Below are 14,654 nucleotides of genomic sequence, written 5' to 3' on the forward strand. Positions count from 1 at the left end.
AACTCAAGCAATAACTGATTAAAGATATATCCGTGCACTGCAAAAACACAGCTGAAACCTTGTGCTGTTACCTGAAAAAAAAATGAACCTGCAGCTCACATCAAAAGCAGACCCCCTTGCACTCAGGAGTCACTATGTTGTGGGTGGCAGGTTGAAAACTCTGAGTACGAGTTATACAAGACAAATTAAGTCCTTCTGTGTCAGGAGCTCTCTGCTGTGGATAACATTCATGACAAAAAATTATTGAACACACACTAGATCAACTTTCATTTTAATGTGACTTACTTGACCCATCACTCTTAAAAAAAAAAGATAAAACAAAACTTGATGGAATAACTCCAGTGCAACATTACACCCAACCTGTCTCTTTCTATTATCGTCCTTTTAAAGTGTATATAACATTTTTTAAAGAAATGTAGACGGTAGAGATAGAAGAAAGGAGTCTGGCATTCAGCCTAAAGAGAAATCATTGAAACAAATTAATCCTTCGCCGTTTAAATTGACACTGTAATCCATCATCGGTGAATCGAACTCTGTAAGCTATCTTGAATCTGCTGCTTTCTTAGATTGGCCCTCAGGGCAAGCAGACACCAAGGGGAAAAGAGTAACCAACACCTTTGAATTTACAACAGAAAAACAGACGTACTATCCCCATTCTCGGATATGGTTTTGGCTCCTTGTTGTTCTCAACATCACAAAAATATCAGACACAAGAAGCTTTTATTTGTACATTTAACACGTCTTTTACATTTCTGTGTACACCGGCATTTGTGAATTATGACCTTCATCATAAAAAAATACAATTTGCACATACAAGAACATACATCCTTTTGCTCGTGTCAGTTAGATTTTATAAATCGGGGGGCTTGTCGTTTTCAGTTACACAGATTAAGTAGCATTGGTGTGGTTTGGTAAGCATTTTCAAAGAGTAAGCAAGCATAAATCATAACATTCATCCAAAACTATCAAATTAGTGAACTTCCCAAAAATTGACCTTTGTTAACTGTTAAGGGTAAATGATATACAGTTGATCTCGGTTTTACAAAAAGGTGGATTATCGAATATGCAGAAGGTAACCAAGATTTGTTAAAAGCTGTCATTAATCTCATAACTGCATGAGACTTATTTCAGTCACTGTACAGGTATTGTATTGAGCAGACTCCAATGTGCTTGGGACCACTTTGGCTCTTTAATATTATATTATTCTGTCATACGCTATTTTATCCAAATAAACGCATACACAGAGGTTTGTTTTTTCTTCTTCGGTATACTGACTGGGAGAGGTTATTCTTGTCCTGTTTTCACGTGACATGTTGCTAAATATTTTATTCTTTTTGTTGTGGAAAGGTTTAGACGTACGGTAAGAGAGACTGCAGATATGACAACACGGCCCCTTCTCCCACCCCCACTGGAATAAAATTAATGTGCCTCAGCCATGCCCAGGGGGGACCACCTTCTAATGGGGATGATAGATGAGCCTCCATCTTTTGCTTTAGGTCTATGCAGAATGCTCGTACAGTATGCAGCTGTGTTTCTCTTTATATCACTTTTTACCTCCGCCAATATCACACCTATTCATAACGCACCCTGTCGAGACGCCATCTCTGTGCCATATCTGGAGTGCCATTCAGGCCCTGTAATCAAAATGAAATGGGTGAGCAACCAACTCTAATGTTTATTTGCTTTTTGTGACATTAGAATGGTGCCCATTTGAAAAGCTCTGCTTTGGTGTCTCAACACTGCAACCCAGTGCTGAGAGAGTGGCACCTTTCAAGTCTCTCATCCCACCAGTCTGAGTTTTCAGGTGTGCAGTACTGGTACACTGCAGGGGAGAGTGAAAAAGGCACATGCATGGCATTGCGCCATCACGATCAAGCTTAAAGCCACATGATTTGTTTTTCTAAAAACCTGCAATTTTTTCTTACATATTGTCTTTCTCTTTTCTTCATTTCTCCATGGAGTGATTGCAGCTTTGTCAGTTTCGCAGCATAAACATTTCTTAAAACAAAAACCTCACCCTTACATCAGACTGAAGGAAAGAAATATAGGTGCTTTCTAGGGACTTAGATTATATAAATCATGGGAAGGATTAAAACTACTGATGATATTTCCTGTTTAAAGCATTACCTGTAAAACACCTTGCTAAATCAGAAGTCATTTTCTTCGTGCTCCTTTGTGCACATGATAGTACGGACAATTGCAGTAAAATATTAATTTCAGGACTATTACAGAAAGTGTTGCTTTTCTTAGCCTCACAGAGGACCTCTGAAATCAGTCCCCATGCTGCCAACACACCACATCTACTTCTGATCATTATTAACCTTGGCTGGAATTGAACTGGTGACACAGAGGTGAAAGGCTTCGTGTCCTGGTGTCAATTCTCGGAATCACTCAGCTGTGTAAACTTGCACAATGAAGCCATTAAAGGCCACAGGTCTGCAAAACCTCCTTCAGCAGGTGCGACTGTGGCTCTACCTGTGCTTTGCCGAAAGTCCTGTTAGGTTCTGCTCACCTGTTTATCCTTTCCAAGTCATTATTAGTGTCCATGCTTTATGTAAAGGAAAGGAAAACCTAATAGCAATAACAGCTCATCTGTTCACCTCTCAAACCTAAGTGCTGTTCTGTCGGTTTTACTGCTTTTGTTCTTTTCTTTGTCATTTCCGAAGACTGAGAACGGTCTTTTAAAAACCTCGCTTTCGAGGAACCTGTATTTGGCAGGGTCACTGTCATACAACTTGGTATTATTTCTAAATCTGGAAACAAAAAAGTTCTGCCACTGCAGCAAGGTCTAATATTCAAGGCATTGCTTTGCACAAAAACCATGAATGAGACTAAATAAAAAACAAGCAAGAATAGTACTTGAAAAAATATGATTTTAGTGTGAAGCAAATAGGCAATGCCTTAAATGAGCTGCAGTCTACAACTACTATGAAATGGCAATGTAAACACACTTATACTTTTTGTTTTCACCAAGACAGAACTTATTTAATAGAAGCAAATACAAGATTGCATCTCATTAAACACTGAAATTGAAATGAAAATCCAAATATCAACAGTTTACTCATAGAGGTAAACATCACATAAAGCTCCAGTACACTGTACCAGTCATGTTTAACATAATGTTTTTCTAGATAACTTCTGAGTATAAATATGTGAAGAGTTCATTGAAATTAAACTCGTGGAAACACTAGTGCAAGGCACACTATCTTATTTACCTTTAATTGTATCTGAAGGTCCAATTCAGCTCTCATTCTGTCCCCAGGCAAATCTGCTGAAGGTGGTGACAGAAACATTAATACTTTATTTGGATTACAAATGTAATAAAATAATACAGATTTCCATCACATTCAGTGGACCTTAACCACGTTTCACTACAGTGATATCCAGTTAACGTATTCTGTGCTATGTTGGTTGACAGACTATTCTGTAATTTCTACCATTCACCAGCTCAGAATTAATTCAGTGTTTCAGACAGACACAGAATAACATGACCAAATTCCTGGCATCAGTGTTAGGTTTGCAGCTTTTAATCTTCTTTAATTGTGATATTAGTTTTATTGCATCTTTCTTATTAAGATTTCCCTGTTCTGCTAGTTTCCCTGCCTGTGTCTCATTTATTATACCACTCACTAATACTCTGTCTCTTCTAAATGAAGGACTACGAACAATTCAAAGTTTTACACAATAGATGCATTTCAACAGCATTTTGGTAAGGAGCATTCCAGCTGTGCTTAAACAGCTGTGCTTCAGAGCAATTACAGATAGACAGACAGACAATATTTGACTGATAAACACTGCTGCACTTATATAGGAGCTGGCATAATTATAAAAAGATAATGCATAACTCTGATTATTGCATCATCAGGCAGTGACAGCAAAGAAAGGCATTGTTGTAGTTCCCTGGTTTGCATTATTCTCCATGTTCATTAGGATAGTGTTACTTAAAGCAAGTGAAAACAATACAGTAGACAAGCTTTTTCACTGGGTTTTCAATGACTAGCCTCAGCTACAGTATACGGGACTTCAGCAACTCGAAGATAATTAGAATAACATGCAATCCAGTTTTAAAGCAAACAATTGAAGTGAAAGATAATTTAACAACCATCAGAAAAAAATAGTATTTTAATGGCTATACGGTGCAAAAAAACACATTCATATATACAGTATAAGTATACATACATATTTATATACTGGGGATACAAGGCTAAACTCTAAGCATTATCAGAATTTTAAAAACTCTGCATTTTTAATTCTAAATTACATAATTAAACTTTATTGTTGACAATAAAACTGGATAAGCAAGGACTACACATTACTGTCTCAGCAAGTGGATAGAAACATTTTGAAAGATTAAACTATAAGAAGAATTTCAGATCTACAAGAGGAAAAATAAATATTTCCCCCCAAAAGGGATAAATAAGTAAAATCTAAATTAAAAAAGAGGGAGGGGCTGGGGGTTTGGGGTTAAAGATATATTATTGTTACACTGACAATTGAGGAAACCTCAAACTTCAAACTTCATGACTCACTAGATGCACCCTAAATGCAAACACATGTTTTCAACATGCAAACTTCACCACGCTGTGCTTTGCCCAAACTAAATTTCTAACCAGAGCTGCATTGTGATCTGAAGAGCTGCGCAGTCTTAAACAATCCTGAGGCAATGGTGTTGTTTTAAAGCTGAAAGTAATGTCGAACAAATTACAACATACTTGGGCATGAAGCCAGTGTGCTGTGTACAATAAAACCATAATCCTATTGAATTTGCCAGTAACTGATGTGAGGGACTTTAGTAGAGGCTGTAGATTTCTGTAAAAAAATGTTTATTAAGTTCAGAAACTTAATGCAGTATTAAAAAAATAAAATTGTAAGCTCTCCCCCATTATTTTCACAAACACCTTAGGACTCTTTGAAAACAGGTCCTTCTGCTCAGCCCACTGTAATTGATAGCACCAAACAGTTTCATTGCAAACTGCATGCAAAAAAAAAGAAAAAAAACTGTTTTCATTATTTTATTGGTAATGTCAGCTTTATTTACAAACATTCAACACTATGTACTCCTTTCAAGAGACATTACAGACATTATTTTTAGTTTAAACCTTTCAAAAGAAATGTACAAAGTGATATCTAAACAAGTGAGAACAATTTAAACTAATTACTGTGTTAACAAATTCTTAACAATGAGAAAGGTGTTTATACAAACAGAAATGCATTTAGCGGGTTGTGTTACAAGCTTTAGAATGTTTATTTTATGATTGATGGTATTTTAATATAATTAAATACACATATAAAAAGATAAAAGTACACTTTTCTAATAAGAGAACTTTCACAAGATTGAATATAGCATAATCGTTTTTCACTTTATACATTGTATTTTTTCACATTAAAACTGGAAAGACTCAAAACAAAAAAAATCTAGGAATTTTGTAATTACTGTCCAAAAATATAATATACAAAGCTTTCTTCTCTTATGAATTAAAAAATGAAATTTGTTTTTGATTTACTTTAGGTTGAAAGTTCAATGCTAATTTCTAGTGCAGCCTTGGATTAAACTGTTGAATATTCTTCAACAAAACATTATAAAAACAGAAGCAAAACAATATTTATTTAGTCTCTTCGTATGTTTTCATTTTCACAAGAAGAACTATGAATATATACAAAGCTAAAGTGGTTTAAAGCTCCAAGTGTCTATCAACAGACTAAAATGTACTATAAGCATGCTTCTGCCGCAGATAATAAACCACCTATTTCTACATTTTTGGTCTGATGCCATACATACAGGAAAGGGTGAGGATTCACATCAGCATCATGCATTGTTGTAGTTACAGCTTAAAACCTATCATTTTTAAATGAAAATAAGAAAAAATGTTATTTCTTAATGAGTAGGCAATATACACCAGCACCTTAGTCACCCTTACCTTAGTGATTACTGTAAATGCTTCAAATCCAAAGGAATGAAACACAAAAGAAAAAAAGAATAATATTCTGTTCTAACTACATCAGGTAGCTAAGGACTGGAGAATAAATTGACCATGGGTTAAGAAAGGAGGTTATGCTGAGCTGACTGCTGCAAAGTCAGACAAGAAAAGGACAGAAAGAAAAGTCAAGTCCCAACCTCTGAAATCAATTCACACATATCAAGCATATGGGAACTGTGCACTGCTTTAGTGTCACCTAGAAAATCCTAACAATGGAAAGGCATTTGGTAACACTTCCATACTGTACTGCTTTTAAATGTGTTCGGTATTGTGTACCTATTGGTAAGTGTCTCATACAGAAAGATGTTCAATGTTTTGCGTGAGGTCTAGTTAAGGTCCCTACATACCTTTAAACTGAATGACACATGTATTGTAAATTTATCCCTGATGGATGTGCTTGGATGAGATCTGGAAACCTAACAGAATTCAGTTCTTGCCTTCCCCAGAATTTCCATACCCATACAGGGAAAACAAAACGTTTGGGGGGGGGGGGAAGCTTATTACGCACACCTTTAATAATAATAATGGTAATAATAATAATAATAATAATAATAATAATAATAATAATAATAATAATAATAATCCCACTTTGATAGAGTGCCCAGTTATTTATTCATTATTAGTTTAAAGAATATCACAAATACTCTCATTATGTTTAAAAAAAATCCTGCTTGTTTGAAGTATAGCGGTGGATGTCGAGCTTTCAAAGAGAAAGCGACTTCTTTCCGTGCGCGCGCGCCCGCGCCCGCGCCCGCGCCACGCTTAGGGAAACACGGGACAAGTCGCCAATAGGTAAGGATTATCAGGTCAAGTACGATAAACTTTCGAAAACCTAGAGTCTTTAAGAAAAAAGTACTCAGTACAAGACGGGTTGCTTTTCTCAAGTCCGTAGTTATACACCGTCTCCTTGGGTCTTACCAAATCCTACCTCTCTTTCTACTCACACTCCAGTATTGAAAGCGTCACTTCTGTTAGGTCAGAAAATTCAGTGAATAAGTATCGATTGTGAACCATACACGAAAATGACAAATGTGTTGATAGTATTTTAACTATTCTACTATTGCAGTTTGCCTGGCAATATGAACGAAATTTCTGAAGCCTGCGTGCACATATGATTTGCAGTGCCAAACCTTTCTGTGTGCATACTGTGGTTTGCCGATCTGTTCTACAGAAAGCACAAATATGTACCGTATCAAAATGATTTGGTTTGTAAGGGCGGTATTCTCAAATATTGAGGCTAAACATGGCTGTCAATTAGCCTATACATAGGCGCGTAGATGTGCATACAGTATAAACGTTATCTCTTCCCATGTTGTTCAGGTTTTTAACAATATGAGGAAACAATGTCTATCGCCTGTCAGACATTAATGGTGCGTCGTGTGCGCCTGCAGTTAAGGATCCAAGTTATTTTAAAAAGTTTAAGACATTATTTTCTTACACTCAGTTAATCTAACCATTGAAAGTATGCCACATTACATTTTAAAATAATTTGAAAAAGTAAGAAGTAATTTAATTTTGTTGACATCCGCTCAATCTGTATTTTTGTAAGGCCGCAATCCGTGTGGGTCAAGGACCTACCGCACTGTACAATGTACAAAATAGTTCAAAATACAACGTGAGCTCGAGTTTTGTGAAGAAGAACTGGCTAACTGAAATTAACAATGAACGACTCAAAATCCGCTTTTTAAGATTTAGAGTAAGAATTACACAATCATAGATAATGGGTTTATAGTACATATAACAATTGTTTCTGTAAATTCCTTGGCCGAACACTGTGCTTGAATGTTTACCATTCTGTGCCTCTTAAAATCCCCATTCGCTCAGCTGTTAGGTAGTCTTTCATATGTTTTTTGTTAATGAGGATAGTTTATTTCCATATCGAAGACTATGTAACCATTGTGTTCTTGTGTGTTTTAGACGGAAAATTACTGTAAATATATAATATATAACATTCCTTTTTTTAGCCCAAAGATGGCCTTTTTGCGTCGTTTGTTGAGGGTATTTGTTGATGTTGCTAGTATGAATTGAACAAGTGCTGCGTTAAGTTTTGATCTAAACGCAGCCTCTTTTTTAATGTACCTTGATTATGGAGTAACTGGAAAAATGTTAATGGTAATGTAGCCTATATTATGTCCTCAGTGGAATGCGGCTGAAATCCATAATAGTTTATGTGTATTACATTAACCTTTCGTGCATAATTAGATATTTGATATATGTATATTGTCTGTCGTGAGTTTCTTCCTTTAAGGTGTTAAAGTTCTTTTTGTCCAGCTGACAATGACGAATGGGAAACTGTTAAAAAATCCTAATAATTAAGAGAGGAAAAGCAGTTCTTTACCAAAGCGGCACAGAGACATTTATCTGATGCGGAAACTTCATTTAGCTGTGGTAAGGCTTAAGCAGTGTTCCTGAGGAAACTTGTGTTTTGCTGTTTCGAGTGTGATTAGCACAAAAATTATAATCATCACTGTCATCGTCCAGGAAATAGAAAATTTTAACATACATTTAGAAAATATGCAATAGTGAGCAATGTTGAACAAAGAACTTCATTGTGCATGTAAATTTAAAGACTCTTCTTCTGTTTTTCTTAGCCCATTTTCTCACACACAGCTCTAAAAAGCACCTCCTGGAAAGAAGGGCTTGACAGACAGACGAATTGATAGATCGATCAATTAAGTGAGACCAATTGGTTTGGGTTTGCAGAGCACATAGTGAGCGAAATTCTTTCCTCGTTGACTTATTTTTTCTCGTCTTCTGACTCAATCAGCCTCTTAAAGTTGATTAGCCCGGTTAACCTTTGCTCTGCTCTGGGTCTGGAGGGGTTAATCAGGCCAGGATCTCAGTGACCCACGGGTCAGGATCCCACTGTCTCCGCTCCATTGGCAAGGGCGGCGATAAGATTACAGTCAACTTTTTTACGACACAGAGAGCCTCTCACCTGCACATATCCGCTTAATCGATACAGGGTTTAAACTCAAGGGAGTCTCGGCGTCCTTAATGAGGTTCTGCCTTATACCTAGGATAAGGTAATAGCACTGCTCTTCATTAGGCAGCGGACTGCTTCGAGGTTAGCAAAAGACATACAGAGGAAAAACATTAAGAATGACAAATCTGGATTACAGAAGAGTACGTCTCTTCGTGTATATGTTTATATATGTTTATATGCTGTCAATTTCCCCCGCTACTGTATACCTTCACTGTATGCATTTGCGGTTACACCTTGCGCTTGACGTGGCGTATAACTTCACAAAACTTCGCTGCTTTTTCCCTTGGCTATTATGTCATCCAAGCTTTTAAAATAAGAGCTGTCATTCTTTGAACCTAAAATGTGTCCGCTTTTCATCACCCTGAGCTCACTTTAACGGAGTCTTTGCTCTCTGCTCTCGAATGTATATTTTGCTTCGCTTGTTGTTCCTACAGCCCATACCTGTGTCTCCCGATGAAACTAACTTCTTGTTCAAGCCATTCGCGGTCAGCAATTCGCCGGAGCCCGCACTCACAGCACCTCGCGCTCTTAACAACAGGGTCTCTCTTAATCGCCGGCTATCGATTCACCTAACTCCTCTCAGCCACCTCAGGACACATCTTAGAGCACCGCGGCTCAGAGTGTGCTCTTTGCTTTACAAACAATAATAAAGTGATTTACCCCTTTCTCTCTGCGCTCCAAACAGGGAAAAATCGTTAAAGTTCCTGCTATTTGTGTGTGATCAGTAAATATTTAGCGCGGTGACATCTCCGGCTCGGGTCCTAATCGATGGGGATCCCAATAGGTGGTTGCCTATTGTGTGTGGAAGCTTGCTGGGATCTATTTAAAGGTACTCTTTATGTGGAAAGGAAAAGCCTTTCATCGTGTTGGGTACTCAGAAGAAAAAAAGTTATTTTTCACTACAAACCCAATTGTCTACTCATCCATCATCTTTGTTATTTTACCAATTAGTAGATTAATTATTTTGAAACTGTTTGATGCCTTTGTTTAAGGAATCTCAAAAGGCAAACATTGCAAGGATCTTCTATTTAATTTCTTACCACTATTCTAAGACTTATTAGTAAGTACAATTATCTCCTATGATTTTAATGTTTATTCCTAACTCTATCTGCATTTCCAGTTCTGAAGCCTTCAATCCGCATACCTTCGGCCGTGTCTTGAGAATAAAGAAACCAGACGTGATTTAAAATGTTTGTAAAAAAAAACATAAGTTCATTTTTAGACATTTAGGTTCAATGTTATGACTGCATTTTGACCTATCCCAAACGGAGTGGGTCCATCACCAATCAATACTAATCAATACAGTATTTAATCTTAATCCTACCTGTAACCTCACTAGTTACACTAGTTGTGAAACTCATCTAGACATGAAAATGTGCCTGTAGACAATGTTAAGAATTTTCGTTTTAGTTCCAAAGCTTCATTTGAAGTATTTAGCATCAACCGAGGCAGAAAATGTTGCACACGTTTTTTGGTTGAGAGAGCACCTATGTATCCATTGAAAGGCGGTGATCCGAAAAGACAAGGGGGGACAAATAAAAATCGATTTTAAGCGACCCCCTCTGTCCTTTTCTCACAATTCAGAGACCAGTTCTTCCGAGACAAAGGTCGATTTGGGAATTTTTTCCTTGAAAAGCACGCACATACTTCGTATGAATCCCTAAACAATCTGAAATTCATCCAAACCCTGTTTAAAGCCGCGGTGGTAAATGTTTTGAGATCATCTACAAAGTGCACGGAGAAAGAAAAGTAAAGAAATAATCATAGTGGAAACTTGAAAAGATTACGTTCACTGTCTTGATAGGGTTTAGGACAGGCGACATCTGTGACCCTAAAGTTCAAATCAAACTGTCAGAAGAAAGAAATTACATTGTGAAAAAAAGATCATCAGCTGTAATAATGACGGTATTTTAGGACGGGTAGTTTTGGGGTATTAGTAAATGGGTACTATGTCTCAAGATGAATAATTTGTCGGTTTAGCACATGCACGCATCATATCTATAATAACTACAGACTGTATCAATATGTTTTCTGCTGCGGAATCCGTACATCGGGCTTGTATTGTACATTTAGCAATAAAACTAATAAAACTATTAAGCCTGTACTGTAAAATTAACTTATATCCAACGCATTTAAATGGAAGCAAAGACAAGCTTATTCGATCACCGGTTAATTTTAATTCCGTGAGATTTTCCAATACATCAAAGCTTAAAGACTCGCGTTGTCAGATCAGTCGCGAATTCCATTATTTGCTTTGACAAATATGTATATACAGATGCTTATGAAAATGCTTTAACTCTGTATTTTTTAATCCATACCGCTGTTTTTTAAGCGTTGTGCCTAAAGGCAATGAAAGTGTTCTCGGTGTCACGGAGCCAGAGTTTGCTTTGCCTAAAACGAGCAAACGGAAGCGTACAAATCACTTCAATGGCTGCGATGAATGACTTTTTTCCTCGCTAATGCGGGGGTTTATAAATTCATAAAACTAAGTTTATACGACGGCGACAGAAAGACAGGTGTCTATATCTGCATTCCCTCCCTCTCACCCAGCCCACACAATGCAGTAGGGTGTACTAGCGCGTCTGCCTTCTGTGGAACAGAAAAGACAGGCAGAAGCACCCTAAAGGCGTCGGGAAAATTCCCCAAAGGCGCGACTTAACCTTCAGATTTTGTTTTTCTTAAGAAAATCCTCTGAAAGTTTTCCCGTCTTTTTTTAAATGTTGCGCATGAAGATCTAGCCAAAGAAAAGTGAAAGTTAAAACACAAATCGAAATCACTCCCTATTCGGTTGTTAATATTAATGTACTTTTTGCTTCTCCTTCAAAGGTTGCAGCCTACTTTTTTATCAGTTTGCATAATCGCTTAAATAAACATTAAGAAGTGTTTTTGTGTGTATTCAATAGAGAAAAAAAACGTCAGGTGGGAAGACAACGTTGACTCTACTGCCAAAACAGAAGACTTCTTGGTCTTTCTTTCCTGGGTAATATTAAAGGCGAAGATGCAACACGCAGAAGATGAGCACAGAAAACTTGCCTTTGGTACGTTTGTCAAAAAATGCTTTTGGTTTTTTTTTATAAGGATGAGCAGACTGTATTAATGTGAGACATGCACAGGTGAGGTGTGTCACTTCGTACTAACCTACATCAAACGGGTTTAGCCTGTATATACATTGGCGTATAAGCACGGTTCGGGTACTGCAAAACAACTTAAGCAACGAAGGCTGTTTCGATTAGGGTCTTCCTGCTAAAAGATCAATGTACATGTTGCAAATGACCCTTTCATTCCGCTGTACGCAAAAGTCTTGATGTCCTTAGGGTACGCTAAGCCTTTTTTGAGCGTGTTTTCTTCGCCGCGAACAGTCTGCTGTAGATGTAGCAATGCGAGAAGAAAGTAAAAGATTTTATAAACATTATGCGAAAGCTAAAATGTTTAGCTTTATGGCTAGACAGTTCTAAGATATTAATTTGATTTACAACATTGTATATCCCTCGCTGAAAGTCGTTTTATTTACGACCCGTCTGATTGCACGGGAATGAAAACAGCCAGGACGAGTATCCTTCCATTTATCAAACAAATGGCGCAAAATGTGCATACTCACCATCGGAATGGTATGGTCAAGATCCAGCATGTGACGATATAATTTACAGAAAGCGCGTATTCTGTTTGGCAGCCGGTTTTCAAAAAGGAAAGGAACAGTGATATGATTCGAGAGGGAAAAAAAAAGTGTTTTGAGGGGGGGGAAATATCAATAATAGTTTGATACAAAAGCCAAAAACTCAAATCAGCTCCGGTATGTATCCAAAACCCAGAAAAAAACGGAGGAAAAGGAAAAACAAAACAAAGCAGAGACCCAAATGCGTTGTTCAGCTACATCCAAGCCAATTAGCAGAAAATCCTAAAGCATTAATCAGATTAAAATGGGCACAAGTTTCTTTGGTGTTGGTGAGAGACGCAAGATCGGAGCGTTTTCCCTTTAAGAGGACTCCTCTGTATTAAGCCTAGAATTGAGGCAGAGATGATCCATACGCTAGGGGGCACCCAGATACTGTGATAGATCCCGTCTTTGGCATTTTTTTTTCTTTCTGGCCAGCATATGCTCTGATTTAGCACTGTAAATTTTTCAGTGGACCCAACTCTGACAGCCCCTGGTGATTTTCAAAGTACCACAAGCCAGCGGTTAAAAATTGCACCGACTTGGAAGTTCAGAAGCGCACAGGGAGCCACATTTTCTCTTCACGGTGGCTCAGTGTCTTCGAATGAAAACAGAACTCAGGCGATTGTTAAAATGAGGAGAATAGCAATTCTAAACATGAATTTACCGCTCCGTGCCCATATGATCCATTTAAAGCATTTTTTTCCCACACACGGCAAACAGCCTTTTTACATGTTCTCCTACATATATGTCCAGTATATGTAGATAACTGTATATTGGCAACATAGACAGTTCTATTCTCCACATATGGCATCATATTTTGGTTTAATTATTATTTTGGGGCATATTTTTCATACTCGCCCGTCTTCTCCTCTGCGTTTTTCTGCTGACGGATCTTAGAGGTCTGATCATTTTTTTTTTGTATTTTTTAAATAGTGTATACCGAAAAATCTAATATATCTTCGTCAATCCTTTACCACGTTCCATATAAACATTTAACCCAAGCTTTTAATTAGACGGTCCAGTAGATACTTTGTCAGATAGGTAATAGCCCACTTCAAATGACTATATGACACCGACATATGCCTCTATATGTAGATAGCAATATATTTCATACACACAAATGTATAAATATAAATGTAATGTCTATGTGCGTTAATTATTCCTATCCCAAAGTACAAGAGATGTCGCTTTCTTGCAAAGAGGAAGTTTGCTTATATATAAATACATTTTTCTGCTGACTGTGCCTAAGTAATATTTCAGTTCAACGTGTTTATACTTACATTTGCATATATGTGTATGTTGCTGTGCTTTACTTTTAGAATTCCAACCAAGGGATCTTTTTTTTCTTTTGAGAATGAATTGATCCACATTGTTAGGAAAGACTGGAATATGTTTGTGGAAAACGCAAACTGAACCAGGAATCTTCGGGAAATGTATTTTTTACATTTATAATGTTTATAATGTTTTTTCTCCTGTCCTAACCTTGTCTATGCAATTATGAACTCTGAAGTTTACCTTCTTTAAAAAATCATTGATGACAAATTACTTAGATTTTATTTTAAAAAGGGACTAAGGTGACTTGTAAGGTATTGTTCCTCTTTATAAGATCACTCCTTCTTTAAATTTAATTACAAAGGAAGACCTAACGCTATCGAAGTCTCAGGACTACATTTTCCGTCAGTTTTATTCTCTGAAACAGAAACCGACAAAGCCTACAGAAGCATAGCCAAATTGAGGCGAAAACTTTTGCGTTTTCTTTAAAAATCGATAAACAATACTATGTAAGCGTTGTGTATATGAAAAAAAGTTTTAGAAATAAAATCATGCAGAGGGTATTTTCCCTGCTCAGCGCATTTTTGCTGAGTAACCTAATGTATCATCTATCTACGTTGTAAGAACAAGAGTTGGATGTCTCATTTTATATATGAAAACCATCTAAAATACATAGGCTGTAGCCTAGACTGGATATCTATAAACTGAATGCAGTTTTAATTTCTGGGTTGACTATGCATAGATATATTCATGAATTTAGTTA

At 36.9% G+C, this 14,654-nt stretch overlaps 1 long non-coding RNA gene across 1 annotated transcript; it reads right to left on the bottom strand.

Annotated features, from left to right (window-relative positions):
* Positions 1-449: 449 nt before the first annotated feature.
* Positions 450-12,869, bottom strand: LOC148831466 (uncharacterized). Its single transcript, XR_016091300.1, has 3 exons — positions 12,563-12,869; positions 3,216-3,271; positions 450-1,634 (listed from the first exon to the last, which is right to left on the bottom strand). It is a non-coding gene; the product is annotated as an uncharacterized LOC148831466 (long non-coding RNA).
* Positions 12,870-14,654: the final 1,785 nt, after the last annotated feature.

This window comes from Atractosteus spatula, chromosome 7, assembly GCF_055471065.1.
Source record: "Atractosteus spatula isolate fAtrSpa1 chromosome 7, fAtrSpa1.hap1, whole genome shotgun sequence".
Classification (NCBI taxonomy): Eukaryota; Metazoa; Chordata; class Actinopteri; order Semionotiformes; family Lepisosteidae; genus Atractosteus; species Atractosteus spatula.